Source organism: Phyllostomus hastatus, unplaced genomic scaffold, assembly GCF_019186645.2.
Source record: "Phyllostomus hastatus isolate PE091 unplaced genomic scaffold, TTU_PhHast_1.1 phas_contig_150, whole genome shotgun sequence".
Taxonomy (NCBI): domain Eukaryota; kingdom Metazoa; phylum Chordata; class Mammalia; order Chiroptera; family Phyllostomidae; genus Phyllostomus; species Phyllostomus hastatus.
The window spans coordinates 13,509,634-13,522,335 of NW_025333611.1; the positions used below are offsets into that span (position 1 = coordinate 13,509,634).

The 12,702-nt window shown below is 44.0% G+C and overlaps 1 long non-coding RNA gene across 1 annotated transcript in view; it reads right to left on the bottom strand.

Annotated features, from left to right (window-relative positions):
• LOC123813252 overlaps positions 1 to 12,481 on the bottom strand; it is a 30,337-nt gene extending 17,856 nt beyond the window's left edge. The window contains exon 1 of the long non-coding RNA XR_006784695.1: positions 12,413 to 12,481. This is a non-coding gene — a long non-coding RNA (uncharacterized LOC123813252). The remainder of the gene's footprint in view (positions 1 to 12,412) is intronic.
• Between the last annotated feature and the right edge of the window lie 221 nt (positions 12,482 to 12,702).

Here is a 12,702-nt window from a genome sequence, read left to right on the forward strand (position 1 = left end):
GCCCAGGACTTCCCCCTTCAATCCTGCTTCTCCACCAGTGCGCCCTCTCCATCCACCCAAGTATATCAGGTAGAAATCTGGAAGTGCTCCTAGAAGCCTCTCTACCTGTCTCCCCTATTCAACCAGCCACCAAGTCCTGTCCCACACAACTCTCGAAGAGATCTCAAACCCACCTACTTGCCTCTGTCCACTTGGCATCACCCTCATCCAACCTTCCCTCCTGGATACTCTATAGCTCCCTGTGTCCACACAGAGTACCCATTGCTAATCTGTCCTCTCCCCCTGGGCCAGAGTGCTCCTTTTAGAAGGAAACCTGACTAGGTTCCTTCTCTGCTTTCCTCTCAAAGTCTTTCTTGTACTTGTGATAAAAAAAATTCCACCACATGTCCAGCTGTAAGACCCTATAGCAGAAGTCAGCAAACTTTTCCATAAAGGTCAGTAAAAGGAGCTAGTAAATTTTCTATAATTGAAGATAGTAAATATTTTAGGCTTTGAGAGTCATACAGTTTCTGTAGCAACTACTCATTTTCCACATCACAGAGTGAAAACAACTATAGACGGTACATAAATGACTAGGCAGGCTCTATTCTGATAAAACTTTATTTTAAAAAGCAGGTGGAATGCTGGATTTGGCCTATGGGCTGTAGTCTGCTTGTAGTCTACTTGCCCTGTAGGATCCAGCCCCCAGTTTCCTGCCCCTCATCAGAACCTTGGGCAAGGTATTCCATCTACCAGGCATTTTCTCACTCCCATCTGTCCCCTGCCTGCCCCCTACCCTTACCTCCTTGGCCCAATACATGTCCCCCTTTACTAGGCAGTGATTTCTCACCATCTGATCTCAGTTTCTGGGTCCTTTCCTTAGGTGCACTACCGGATGCATGCAGGCTAGGCTAGGGCCCCCATTATCTCTAAAGAGTCAGGGCTTGTCCTTTGTTAAGTTTGCCAAACTTGAGATTAATTACTTCTTAGTGCAGATCTGTGTCTAGATGTCACTTCTGCTAGACCAAAATTCATGAGATAAAGGATTATGCATAATATTGATCACAACTTTTTTCCCAATATCTAGTAAGAGGCCTGATACACATAGAATGCATTAAAAACTTTTGGGAATGTTGACTAAATAATTACATAGATAGGAAAAATATATAAGGATATATACTAAAATATTAGGAGATAAATATATAGGTGATTTTGATAGTTTGTATATATTCCTCCATTTCTTAAAATTTTCACGAAGAGCATATATTACAAGTATACTCAAAAAATGAGCAACGTCAAATGAGAAAGAGAGGAGAGAGGAACAGAGAGATTGAGAGAGAGATTGGCCCTGACCTGTAAGATTAGTCCATTTTTGGCACACCCCACTTTGGACCCTCATCTTTTCTCGGTTCCTACTAAACCCTACTTCCCTTCTTGTTGCCTATACCTGGCCTTGCTCATGTTCTATAGGTGATTCCGTCAAGTCCAGGAGTACCTGTGTACCCAGGCAATGAGTTAGGTTAGACACTATTTCCAAGAGTGCCTGGCAGATGGACACTAGTGTACACACACCCATGTGGCCTAATAGGACTTCCGGGGCCTTCCAACTCCAAGTTTAGGGAGGAAAGAGGTTAAGAGATCAATTGCTGCCATGTGAGATTATAGGCACCAGTGGTTTTGCAATGCAGAAACTGTCTGTGCAGATGGGAAGTATGAAAGGAAACTTATTTATTTCACTCAGCAGTGGCTCAGCTTCAAACATCTGGTCATTTCCATGCCAGGCTGGTCTCCAAGTAGTACTCGGGGGCAACAGGCCTCACAGCCACCATGTTCCTGCTCATTCATCCAGCATTTCCCTCCACATTCAAGAGGGAGCCAGTGAAGATGAGGCTAATTATTACCTCCAAATAGAGATAGCATTCTGGTCATCCTCTGAAAGAATCTGTGTGGGTGGAATAAACATGGGGTTAATAATTGACAAAAATTGTGGATTATATACAAGGTTGTAGGGCTACAAAGACAAAAAAGGTTTATCTTAGTTCTTGATTCAGAAAGTTTCCAGACTAGTTGCATGTTCAAAAGAATCACATAGGAAATAATAAAAGGTAAAATAAATAGCAACTATAATTGTCAAACCAGTGAGAGTGACAGTAAGTGACATGCAGGTCACACTTCCTCCGGTTCTTACAAAATCAAGGCCATTAGTTTACATTCTTAAGCTTCATGGTGTATCTGAGCATTATTAGACCCACATTACAGAAAATCCCACCTCAAAGGACTTTGGTAATAAAGCAAGTGTCACTTCATATGTGATAGCATCAAGAGGCAGGGCAGAGGTTGGTCATTTAGAAGCTCACAAAGACATCTAGATTCCTGCTTTTTTTTCATTTCTTCATTCTGCTATCAGTTATTGTATCAATCTCAGATTTGGAATTAAAATGGCTATAGCAATTACAGACATGACATCAAGACATGATAATCCCTTTTTGTGGCTTCCTGCTTGGAATGAGAGAACTTTCCTTAGAAACCCTCCAAGAGACTCCCCTAATGTACCATCGACCAGAGTTGGGTCATGTGTCCCATGAGGTAATCCCTGGAAAAAGGGCAGATATGACCCTTAGATTAATTAGACCCACCACTGGAGCTGGGTCAGCTTCTTCTGAAGTATGTGGTTACATAAGGAATGACTTCTGTTAGGAAGGAGGAGAAACGAATGCTATTTTGGCCAATAATAAAATCTACCACTCACGGTTAATTCTAAAGGTAAGAAACATTTTATATCTGCAAAACCTGACATTGCAATTATCTTTCCAGCTTCATGTCTCACCACTCCACCTCTCTCGGTTTCTCTGTCTGTCTGTCTCTCTCTCTCTTACACATACACACACACATACACACACCTTAAGACTAATCAGGCTCCAATTCTCTCAGTTCTTCAAACGCCACGTGCTTTCCCATACCACTACGGAAATTCCCTCTGTTTCTCAACTCTAGGCTAATCACACACCTCTGTACTCCCACAGCAGTCCTGGTTTATACCTATTGCTCTGGCATAACTACTAATAGGAGCCTCATTATTCTCAGAAATGTTTCAATTTGGTTGAATTTTGATCTCTTCCTGGGCTAGAAACATGCAATGTGATACTCTCTTGCGGTGCCGGGCAGTGGTGTGGAGCCACAGCTCCTGTCAGCGACTCGATCCTGAGGGCAAACAACTGACACAGCGCGATGCGCTGCCAGTGCTGTTGAATATTGTGTTCTGAGCACATTCGAGGTAGGCTGAGGTAAGCCATGACGTTCAGTAGGTTAGGAGTATTAGATGCATTTTTGACTTAGGATATTTTCAGTTGACAATGGGTTATTGAGATGTAACCCCACTGTAAGTTGAGGAACATCTGTATTCAACCCACAATCCTTGCTTATTCTAGAAAAGGGGTCGGGAGCTTGTCTTTCAACATTCTAATCGTTTGGACTAGTTATTTTCCAGAAGTGGTTGAAACAGCATACAGTGTGAGTGCTGAGGGGAGGCTGAGGGGGAAAACCTTGAGGACCAAGGCAAGCAGTTGGTTTTGGTACAGAATGCTGGACAGTGACAGTTTCTCTGTCCCTCTGGGAATGTTAGTGCAGTTCCTGCTGATGCCACCTACTTCCAAGTTCCCTGGCCTGCCAGGCTCGCTGTGAGCATCTCTTAAGCAAGGCTGGTCTCTGAAGAAACCCTCTTTCCAGATCAATCTTTCCCCTGAGCCTAGGAAAGATTCTCCTCGCTTTGATCTCCTTCCATAGGTGCTGGCAGGAGATGGAAGACCCAGGGCCCATCATCCAGTAAAACATTTGTGGGTATTTCCATTCAAGCTTCTATCACACACAGAATTTTACCTTTTTGCCTCCATTCTCCACCACAAGCCAGAGAAACAAAGGCAATCCCACCTGTGAACTGTTTCAGACCCATGCTCACCATCTGTCATGCAAAGGGGAGAAGAAGAATTGTGGTCTTTATGAACCATGGAATCTTGCACCCCAAGTCTGGTCACTTGGCGGCTCTCTGGATCCCTTCACCTTTTCAGCCCCAGCTGGTTTCTTCCTCAGAACTGTTTTCTAAATGGCAGCTTATGTTTATTCTACTGGGCTTTTGGAGAACTTGGAAAAGGAAAAATCAACAAAGTGTAGTCATGCACATGGAAAACCATATGCTTTGTAAAATTGCATATGTGCAGCATTTAAGATGTAAAGGAAGATATGCAAAAATAGCACCTGCCAGCTTCCCAAGCTACCTAGAGTAGAAAATTCAAAAGGCCTATGTTCATATGGAAAAATTATAGTATACCCTAAATTTCACAGACTGTTAATGCTGAAAGCTGAAAGAGCTCTTTCAAGGGTTACAAATTCAAATTCCTATTGGGAGCAGTCAGGTAATAATGTAAAGGGGTGAAGCAGAGCCCTGGGGAACTGGGAGTACAGGGCCCTGCCCAAAGTGGTTTCTTTAGGCAATTGTTTCCACACAGAAACACAAAGGAAGCTAGAAATCCAGATTTTCATGTGAATTGTTGTTTTTTTCAATGTTGTTGGGTCATTCAGACTTATCTGAAAAGTTTGTAAAGGCCAAACAATTTCTGCAATAAAAATCTGATCTATGGATGTCCAACTTGAGGCTTCTGTTCTAGAAAGGTTTGCTAATTAATTAGCAGATTACTTTGACGTAAAGGAAGAAGCTCTCTCAAAATCACACTGATTGTGAATACCAGGAGCAGCATCAGGGCTCAGCTCTCCTCTCTGCTCTTCCCGCTCCTCGTTCTGATATTATATAAACTGCGTTAACACGGGAGGGTTCACATACGGAGGCTCAGGTGACCGATTTAGTGGTGCGTCTGTCCTGATTAGTCCTCACTTGGCTCTCAAGCGCCATTCTGCAGTGCTCTCCACTCTGCTCTGTGCCTCAGGAGGCTGACCTATAGGCTCAGCTCACAGGCTCCCTGTCCTCTGGCTGTCAGCTGAGTTTAGCCAGCGGGAGGCCCCAACAGGAGCTCAGTGGGAAGGCAGGAGGAAGTTGATGCGTTTTTCTCCACTGCGGGCTCCTGTCAGGCATGGACCTTATTTCTCTGGCTTTCAGCAGCTATACTGTCCTCTGGCCCCTTCAGGCTTAGGGGTAGTAATGGCTCCCAATTGTTGTTAGGTCTAGGATGTTGCTTGAACTGTACGTTGTTGGGTCCTCCAAACCCTTTCCATGGTTTGTAAATAGTCCCTTTATTAAAATATCTTCAATTACCAGTTGAAGTAGGGTGACCAACCATCATGGTTTACCTGAGACTTTCTATATGAGCTCTGAAAATCCTGTGCCCTGGAAAGAAGTCCCTCAGTCCTGGGCAAAGAAATGCAGTTGGTCAAAAACTATGTATGAGTTCTATTGGTATATTTGTATAAAATTGCTACTTCTTTTTATCATACTATTCATTCTTTCATGTTTTTAATAACTTCAAATGTTCTTATTTTATAACCTCTTATAGATTATTTCTGACTCTTGGGGTGCTAATTACCCTTTTGCCACACCTGCTGACTCTTCCTCATGGTGGTTAATTTCCTTATGTGAGTCCTTTGTGCCTTGAGTTGTAAAAATGCTCCCAAGAAACAGTTTTACAATTGCTTCTATTGTAGCCTAAGGGTTGAATGGACCTGACTTGTCCATGCTAACTTATAAGCTATATACACCCGGGTATCATACCCATATGTGGCATAGACCTGGGGTTTTGGTCTTTTGGATATACATATTTCTGTGCTTTTAAACCAGTTCTCTAGACAGGTGGCAAAATGTCCCGCTTCTTTCCTAGAATCAAATGTGGAGCTGTGCGAGTTGCCATTCCACGGACAGCACAACTTATCAAGGCTTTACACTGAAGCTCGGTTCCAGCTTCCCTACCTAGCAAGGGCTCGAGCCACATCTTCTCTAGCCCAGTGGGAGTCAAACCCCCAACCTTCAGCTCCTAGGGCCAATATCTGGGTCATATATTTTGCTGAAAAGCCAGCTCTCCATTATGGTCCTGACTTTGATTTCTCTCTTCATTTCTTGTTCCTGTGGATTTTCATGCCAGAGTAATTTATAAAATTCCATTTCTATTTTTTATTCAGCCTCCCTATGAATTTTCTCTGCCATATTGTCAGAACCAAAGATCACTCTGAAACACAAGTTCATATCCAGGATAAACTGGAGATAGGCTTATAAGGTTCCGCTTCTGCGCTTGAGTAGTCAGTAACAGAATTCAGCTGACAAACTGAAGCCAAAATACAGCAAGTCTGCGGGGGCTAGACTCAGATACCTAGCCAAGTGTGAGTCACTTCTGATGTTAATCTAGCCTCATTTAAGGTGATTGGCACCATGAGGCAAGGTGGAAATGAAAGATTCATAGCCCAATCAATATTACCTAATTTGTATGTCCAAGTGTTGACAAAAGAGAAGCTTTGCTGTCTACTTTATGAGTAATTGTGAATTAATATGCAACCCTGCACCCTTTCTAGCGAGAAGAGAACAACTTAGGTTTGCCAACTGTTCAGCAGCATGGCCTGGTTTCAACTGCAGATGCCACTCATCTTGTTTCCACTCTTGGAAGCTCAGGGGGATCGAGAAACTTCCCAAGAGAAGCAACTTTGAATAATATTATAGAATCTGGGATCTGCGATCTTAAATAATCAAGATTAAAAGAAGCATTAAAAATCATCTTTTCCTAAATAGAGGAGGAAAATGTATTTCAGGTTCTGACATTTCTTCAAACTCTTCCTAGCCCTTGGACAGCACAGCCACATAGCCATTCTGCTCCTACGGTTATATTCTCCTTATGTGGCTTGCTAGATTATTTTCTCTTAAAACATGTATAAGCAGGTCCTCGAATGTTCAGTGCCTACACAGACCTGGCAGGCAGGACTAGAGTGATACATCCATCAGCATGACTTACGGCCCAAAGACAGCAGCTTGTTCTTCATTTCTTAATCCACTGGGCCCTGAGGTTTCCTGGGGGCTCAATCAGAAAGGAAATGCTCAGGGATCTGACACTTTGCAAATGTTAACTTGAAGTCTGTTCAGTCGGTTCTCCCAACACATAGGCAGTCCACACAAGAACCAGGCCCTCGGCACAAAGCAGGTACCTCCCGCACTCCCCAGGCAGAGCCCTTGCTAGGGGGATTCCGCTCAAGTCAAGAGCTACAAGTGGGAAGCCCTCTCTCTGCATCTAATTTCTTCATTCAATAACAGGGGCAAGAGCCAGTGGAAGTGGATCCCAGAGGAATAAGGCAATGTGGGTGTGAAGCACAAAGGAAAAGCATATTATAATTGGAAAGATGGGGAATGGTCATGATAAAACTAGTAAGTATTGTTTATGGTCTTTGCATCCGTTATCTTGTTTAATCATTACCCCAAAACTGTGAGTTAAGTACCACCATTAGTCCCACCTTAGAGACGAGGAAACTAAGGCACAGAGTGGTCGTATAGGAGGCTTCAGGGCTGGTAACTGGCAGCACCGGGATCTGATGCAGAAGTTCTGACTCTAGAGCCTCCAGGCTTAACCACTACACGTGCCATGCCATACACTCTGGGGAGCACCGTCACTCCAACATTCTGCCTGTTCCTTGTGAGTGTTCCTCAGCCTGCTCCCTGATCTCATAGTTTCATGTCATAATAATAACAATACTTACTGAATACTTCTGAGATAAAAACACTGGCTTAAGTGCTTTATATGCACACATTATTTAATTTATCCTCCCAATCTTTGATGTATTATTATCCCCATTTTACTGATAAGAAAGCTGAGGGTGAAAGGAGATTAAGTTACTCGCACAAGGTCAGACAGGTAGTAAAGGGCAGAGGCCATTCAAATGCAGAACTTCTAATTTCAAAGTCTGACCTCTCAAAACTACGAGAGTGGATCTCAAACTAAAGTGTACCTGGGAGATCTTTAAGAAAGCAAATTCCAGACCTCTACCACCAGATGTTGAATCAACAGATCTAGGAAAGCCAAGGAATCTGCATTTATCACAAACTTCCTAGAACTTGAGGACTCTGCCCTGCCAACCCCCCCATGCCATACCACCTCTATGACTGCGGGTCAGGCATAAACTGCTCAGTTGTGTTTTAGCCGTGGCGCCGCAGTACTGCTAAAGCCTGCTGTCCCCCGCAGGCTGAGATTACGCAGCCCCAATAGCTCCTGAGAGGTTGCCACTGTATTTGATCATTATATTGTAATTGTCCGTTTTTCTTCTCCCTGCATATTATTCTAAGTACTAAGGTGACTGTGTCAGTTTGGACATTTCTCACTCCAAGTGAAAAACCCAATTAAAACAAACTTTAGCAAAGCGGGGGATTCACTGGCTCCCTTTTGCTGAAGAGTCCAGGGGTAAACCGACCTTCAGGTACAGCTTGAGACAAAGGGTCAATTCGTGTCACAAGTAATGCATCTCTCTCCACTTTTCAGTTGGTTTCTCTCTGTGTTGGCTTCATTTTCAGGTCTAAGCAACTTCAAGCTTATATTCACATAGTTCAGTGACACTGGAGGAAAGGAACCTCATTCTCAATTGTTTTGGAAAAAAACCGAAGGCTGAGTCTCATTAGGCTGTCTTGATTTAGGTTCTCCTCCTTAAACACGGTGGCCAGAGGGTGTAGAATACTCCAGCTGGCGAAATGTCAGTCAAGTGTTCACCCCTGGAGGGTGGGGGTGGGAGCCACATGGTTGAGAATGAGGGAGAGATAGCTCTCCCAAGAGGAACGATGAAAGGAATAAAACAAGTGGATATTAGGCAGGTAAAAGCTACCCAAGTCTAGCACTAGAGCAAGATGTCTGGTCCTTGGAGCAAACGTGGCCAGGCCGCAGCTGATTCTTCTCAAGGGAAGATGACCCCTCAGGATTTTCCCATACCCATAACTGAGTTAGGCTGGTTCAAGGTCACTAACAGTTTGGGTACTAATAAAGCAAAACAAACTTGTCTCTTTACAAATAGAACAGAATATACAACAAAATTTTGAGGCTGAAAAGTATCTTATTGATCTTTTACTCCAGCCACTTAATTTTGACATTTAAAAAAATCAACAGAATTAACCACTATGAATTAGAAAAATCAATAAACCATCCACTGAACACACAGGAGAGGAGCAAATTTGTTGACGTCTGTAGAAACAGCTCTAGAGATTTGGAGTCTTAGGTTCTAACCCCAAACAAAGTAGCAGGTCACTTCAGCAATGTGGTTCTCACCTCCTTCCATCTGGTCATTGATGAGGCTTTTCTCTGTGACATAATATCAGACAGAGTCAGCACTAGAACCCAAGTCCTCCAACCTAGGACTCTTTTCATCTTTTCAGTTCTTTGTGGGAGCTCATGTCCTTTCCCTAGCTTGGTCCTTCTTCCTTTCCTCTTTACTCCAGTTAAACTTCCCACCAATCAAGGGTTTGCATCATCCATTTAGCTGGCATTTATTGACTATCCTCAAAATATATAAGAATGGTGAGAAGGTAACAATAAGCAAGAAACAGTTGGTGGCCTCAAACTGACAACTTGGGTGCGCTCGAGGTCCTAGGAAAATGCTACATTCCTGCTAACTCTCCCCTTTCTGCCTCACTTTCCCCTTCAACCTCGAATTTCAGAATCCTCCCCAGTCCTTCTCATCCCACTAAACCCCTTCCTTCTCAGGGAGATTGTGTGCATACAGACTCACTCCCTTTCCATGATTTCCTGCCCTACAGGCCCGAGTAACCTTTCTCAGAGCTCATTCCGCACCACCTGACGGCATCCCTTAAAATTTAACAGCAAGTGCTTAGCAAAATGATGACAAGCCTTACTGGCAATTCAGATCAGGTTATTGGGCACCATCTGCCTTCCTGCAGATTAATGGGACGAAGGAATGAATCCTTTGGGCTTTGTTTATTTTTAGATTATTGCAAAGGAAACCCAGAGGGCTGCCTCTCAATCATGTCAATCCCCACTGTAAATGAGGCCAAAATATCATGGGGACAATAAGTGACCATAAACAGATCTCTATTCACATGTAGTAGTTACGGGGAAAGCAGAGTAAAGTCTGCTTGTCCTCATGCTGTAATCCTCCCACCCCAACCCCATCCCCAGACCTATTGGAAAAATGCAAATAGACTTATAACTGCAAAGAGGTAGCTGATGGGGACTTTGCTTGGGTCACACAAGAGCAGTGAGGACACCCCATCTCTTCCACAGCCTGTATCAAATTCAGGCCAAGTCGGTGGTTGTATTTTACCTTCAATCTCAGTTCCTAAAAAAGTTGGGACTCCAGAGAAGAATCTCTGTGGTAAATACTAGACAGGTTAGGTTTGGACTTGACCAAGCTTAGAAGGATGATTCTGTAGGAGACAGGGAGGGGACTGACCATGGTTCCCACATCTGAGTTAGCACAGAACTCCTGTGGGATACTTAAAGAGGCAGATGTGTGGGCCCATTCCCAGAGACACTAAATATATCTGGGTGGACGCAGAGAATGTACTTTCGACAAAACCCTGCATAATTCTGATGTAGGGAATCACACTGGGGCCAATTTTGAGAAATTGTCTCCATGTTGTGCCCTTCCCCCAGGCTGACTTTCTAAAACTCTCCTCCGAACAGGCATTAGCTCTAGAAGGCTCCAGTGAAAAAGCAAACAGGTTCTTCAAGAGATTAACCAATAACTCATTAGCAATTCGTATTCCATCAGCACAGATTTGTGAGCAGATAGGTGCCCTGCAATTTGTGGGACAAGCACAGAGCTGATCAAGATGGATAAACTAGAAAGGCCTAAACATTAGCCTCCTGGGAGCAAGAATGTAAGGAAAGACTGGGAAGGCTGGGGTGGGGGGAGGAAGATGAACACACTGGGTCCTAAGGGCTTTGGAGGTAAGGATGGAGCATTGTCAGGAAAAGAGGAAAAAAGGGGAGAGAGGGAGAGTTGAAAAAGTCATGGAAAAAAACAGGAACATTTCAAATTTAATTTCTGCTACCTTCCAGTTTTTTCTAGATTGCATTTTCCAGGATTGGAAGAAACACCAAGTGTTTGATTTGCTACAGCACCAGGTAACTGGGAGAGGGGATGTCTATGTCAGCAATGTTCACATGAACACATTAATAATAAAAGTAATTTTATTATTCTAATTTTTTTGTACATTATGGAGTATAAAAATAACTTGACGATCTCTGGCAGCAAGCATTTCATTTGGGAGCATTTCAACAGTCTTCGTTATTTAATGCAATTGTGCATTACATTTTTCAAGCTCCCACTGGTGTCATGATTATACAATTATTTTATCACTAGATAAGCATGGGAGATGCTGAAGTCCAAACCCTTTGCTTCTTCTTCCAGCCTTCTGCGTGCTCATGTCCAGTGATGGGCACTCTCCCCCACCTGCAGTGACACCTCAGTGTGTTGCTGGAAAACTCCACTGGGTAGAGCATTCTTCCTTCTGTCGTATCCCGTGGTTCTAAAACTTTGGCGAACATCAGAATCAGTGGTGGGTTTGTGAAACCAGCAGCTTTCTGGGCTCACCCCGAGTTTCTGCCTCAGTCCGTCTGGTGCGGGGCATGAGAATTTGCATCTGGAACTCATCCCTGGATGCTACTGATGCTGCTGGTCCAGGACCATGCTTGAGGACCACTGGCCTAACCTGTCCACCTCCCTGTAATTTCCACTGCCTCGTCCCTAACTCCAGTTCCCAGAATGACCAAGCAAGTCTGATCCCTTTTTCACTATAAAGATCCTCGAATGTGGGGCTTCAAACATGCGGCTCCCCACGGCAATGTCAGCATCACAAGGGGAAAGGTTGGGTCAGCAGCGCTCTCCTGGCTTTATTCCCCTTTACAGTGCTGGCAACGTGCTGTGCACGCATGAAAGATCTGTTGCAGACTGGCAGGCACACAGTAATCACTATATAACTGTTGCTCATTATTCTTATTACTTCTGAGGAATAAAAATCTCACAAGATGTTTTCCTTCTAGAGGGTTTCAAGAGAAGCTGTGAATGTACTCTGATCTTGCCCTCTATGTGTCCAACCCTCATTAGGGCCTAGAATCAGGCAACAAATGTATGTTTGCCTGGGGTAGGATGTTTCTAGAATTTTCCATCCACAGCCTTGGCAGGCGTTATGTGACACTACATCTCTTCAAAGAATAGGCTCACAAAAGGAATGAAGCAATATTTTTGCCAAAGGATTCTCTTATCAAGTGGAGGGAAATAACAGAACTCGGCAGTAGGGTTGGAGAAGGAAGAGTAGGACCGTGCCCCGCAGGGGATGTGCTCCAGATATCCTGGTAGTAATTCACCCTCATTAACACCCCCAGCTGGGAAACAGTGCTCATACAAAGGGCCTGGTGTGTAAGCAGCAGCTTCTTATTCCCAGTCTTCCCGAGGGAATGGATGAGGGAACGGCCCTCCCTCTGCTCCCCTGTGTCATGGTTAGAGCTCCCACCTGAGGCGTGGCATCCATCCAGCAGTGACGCAGTTGGTTTGCACCTGTGGCTGGCCTCTGTGCTTCCCCAACTCAGTGCTTCCGTCTGAGGAAGAGGAAATAAAAAGCCCTTAAAAATGAGTAACTCTAAAAGCAAGTCATTTTTGCCTGAAAGCATAAGTAGGGTATATGAGAGCTGAATGGAAAACTTCCTTTCCGGAACCCTTCCCAGACTCAGGAACAAGTTATTCCAAAGCCATCACAGACGACTGCCTCAGCAAAGAGACAAAAACAGAAGAAGCTATGGCTGT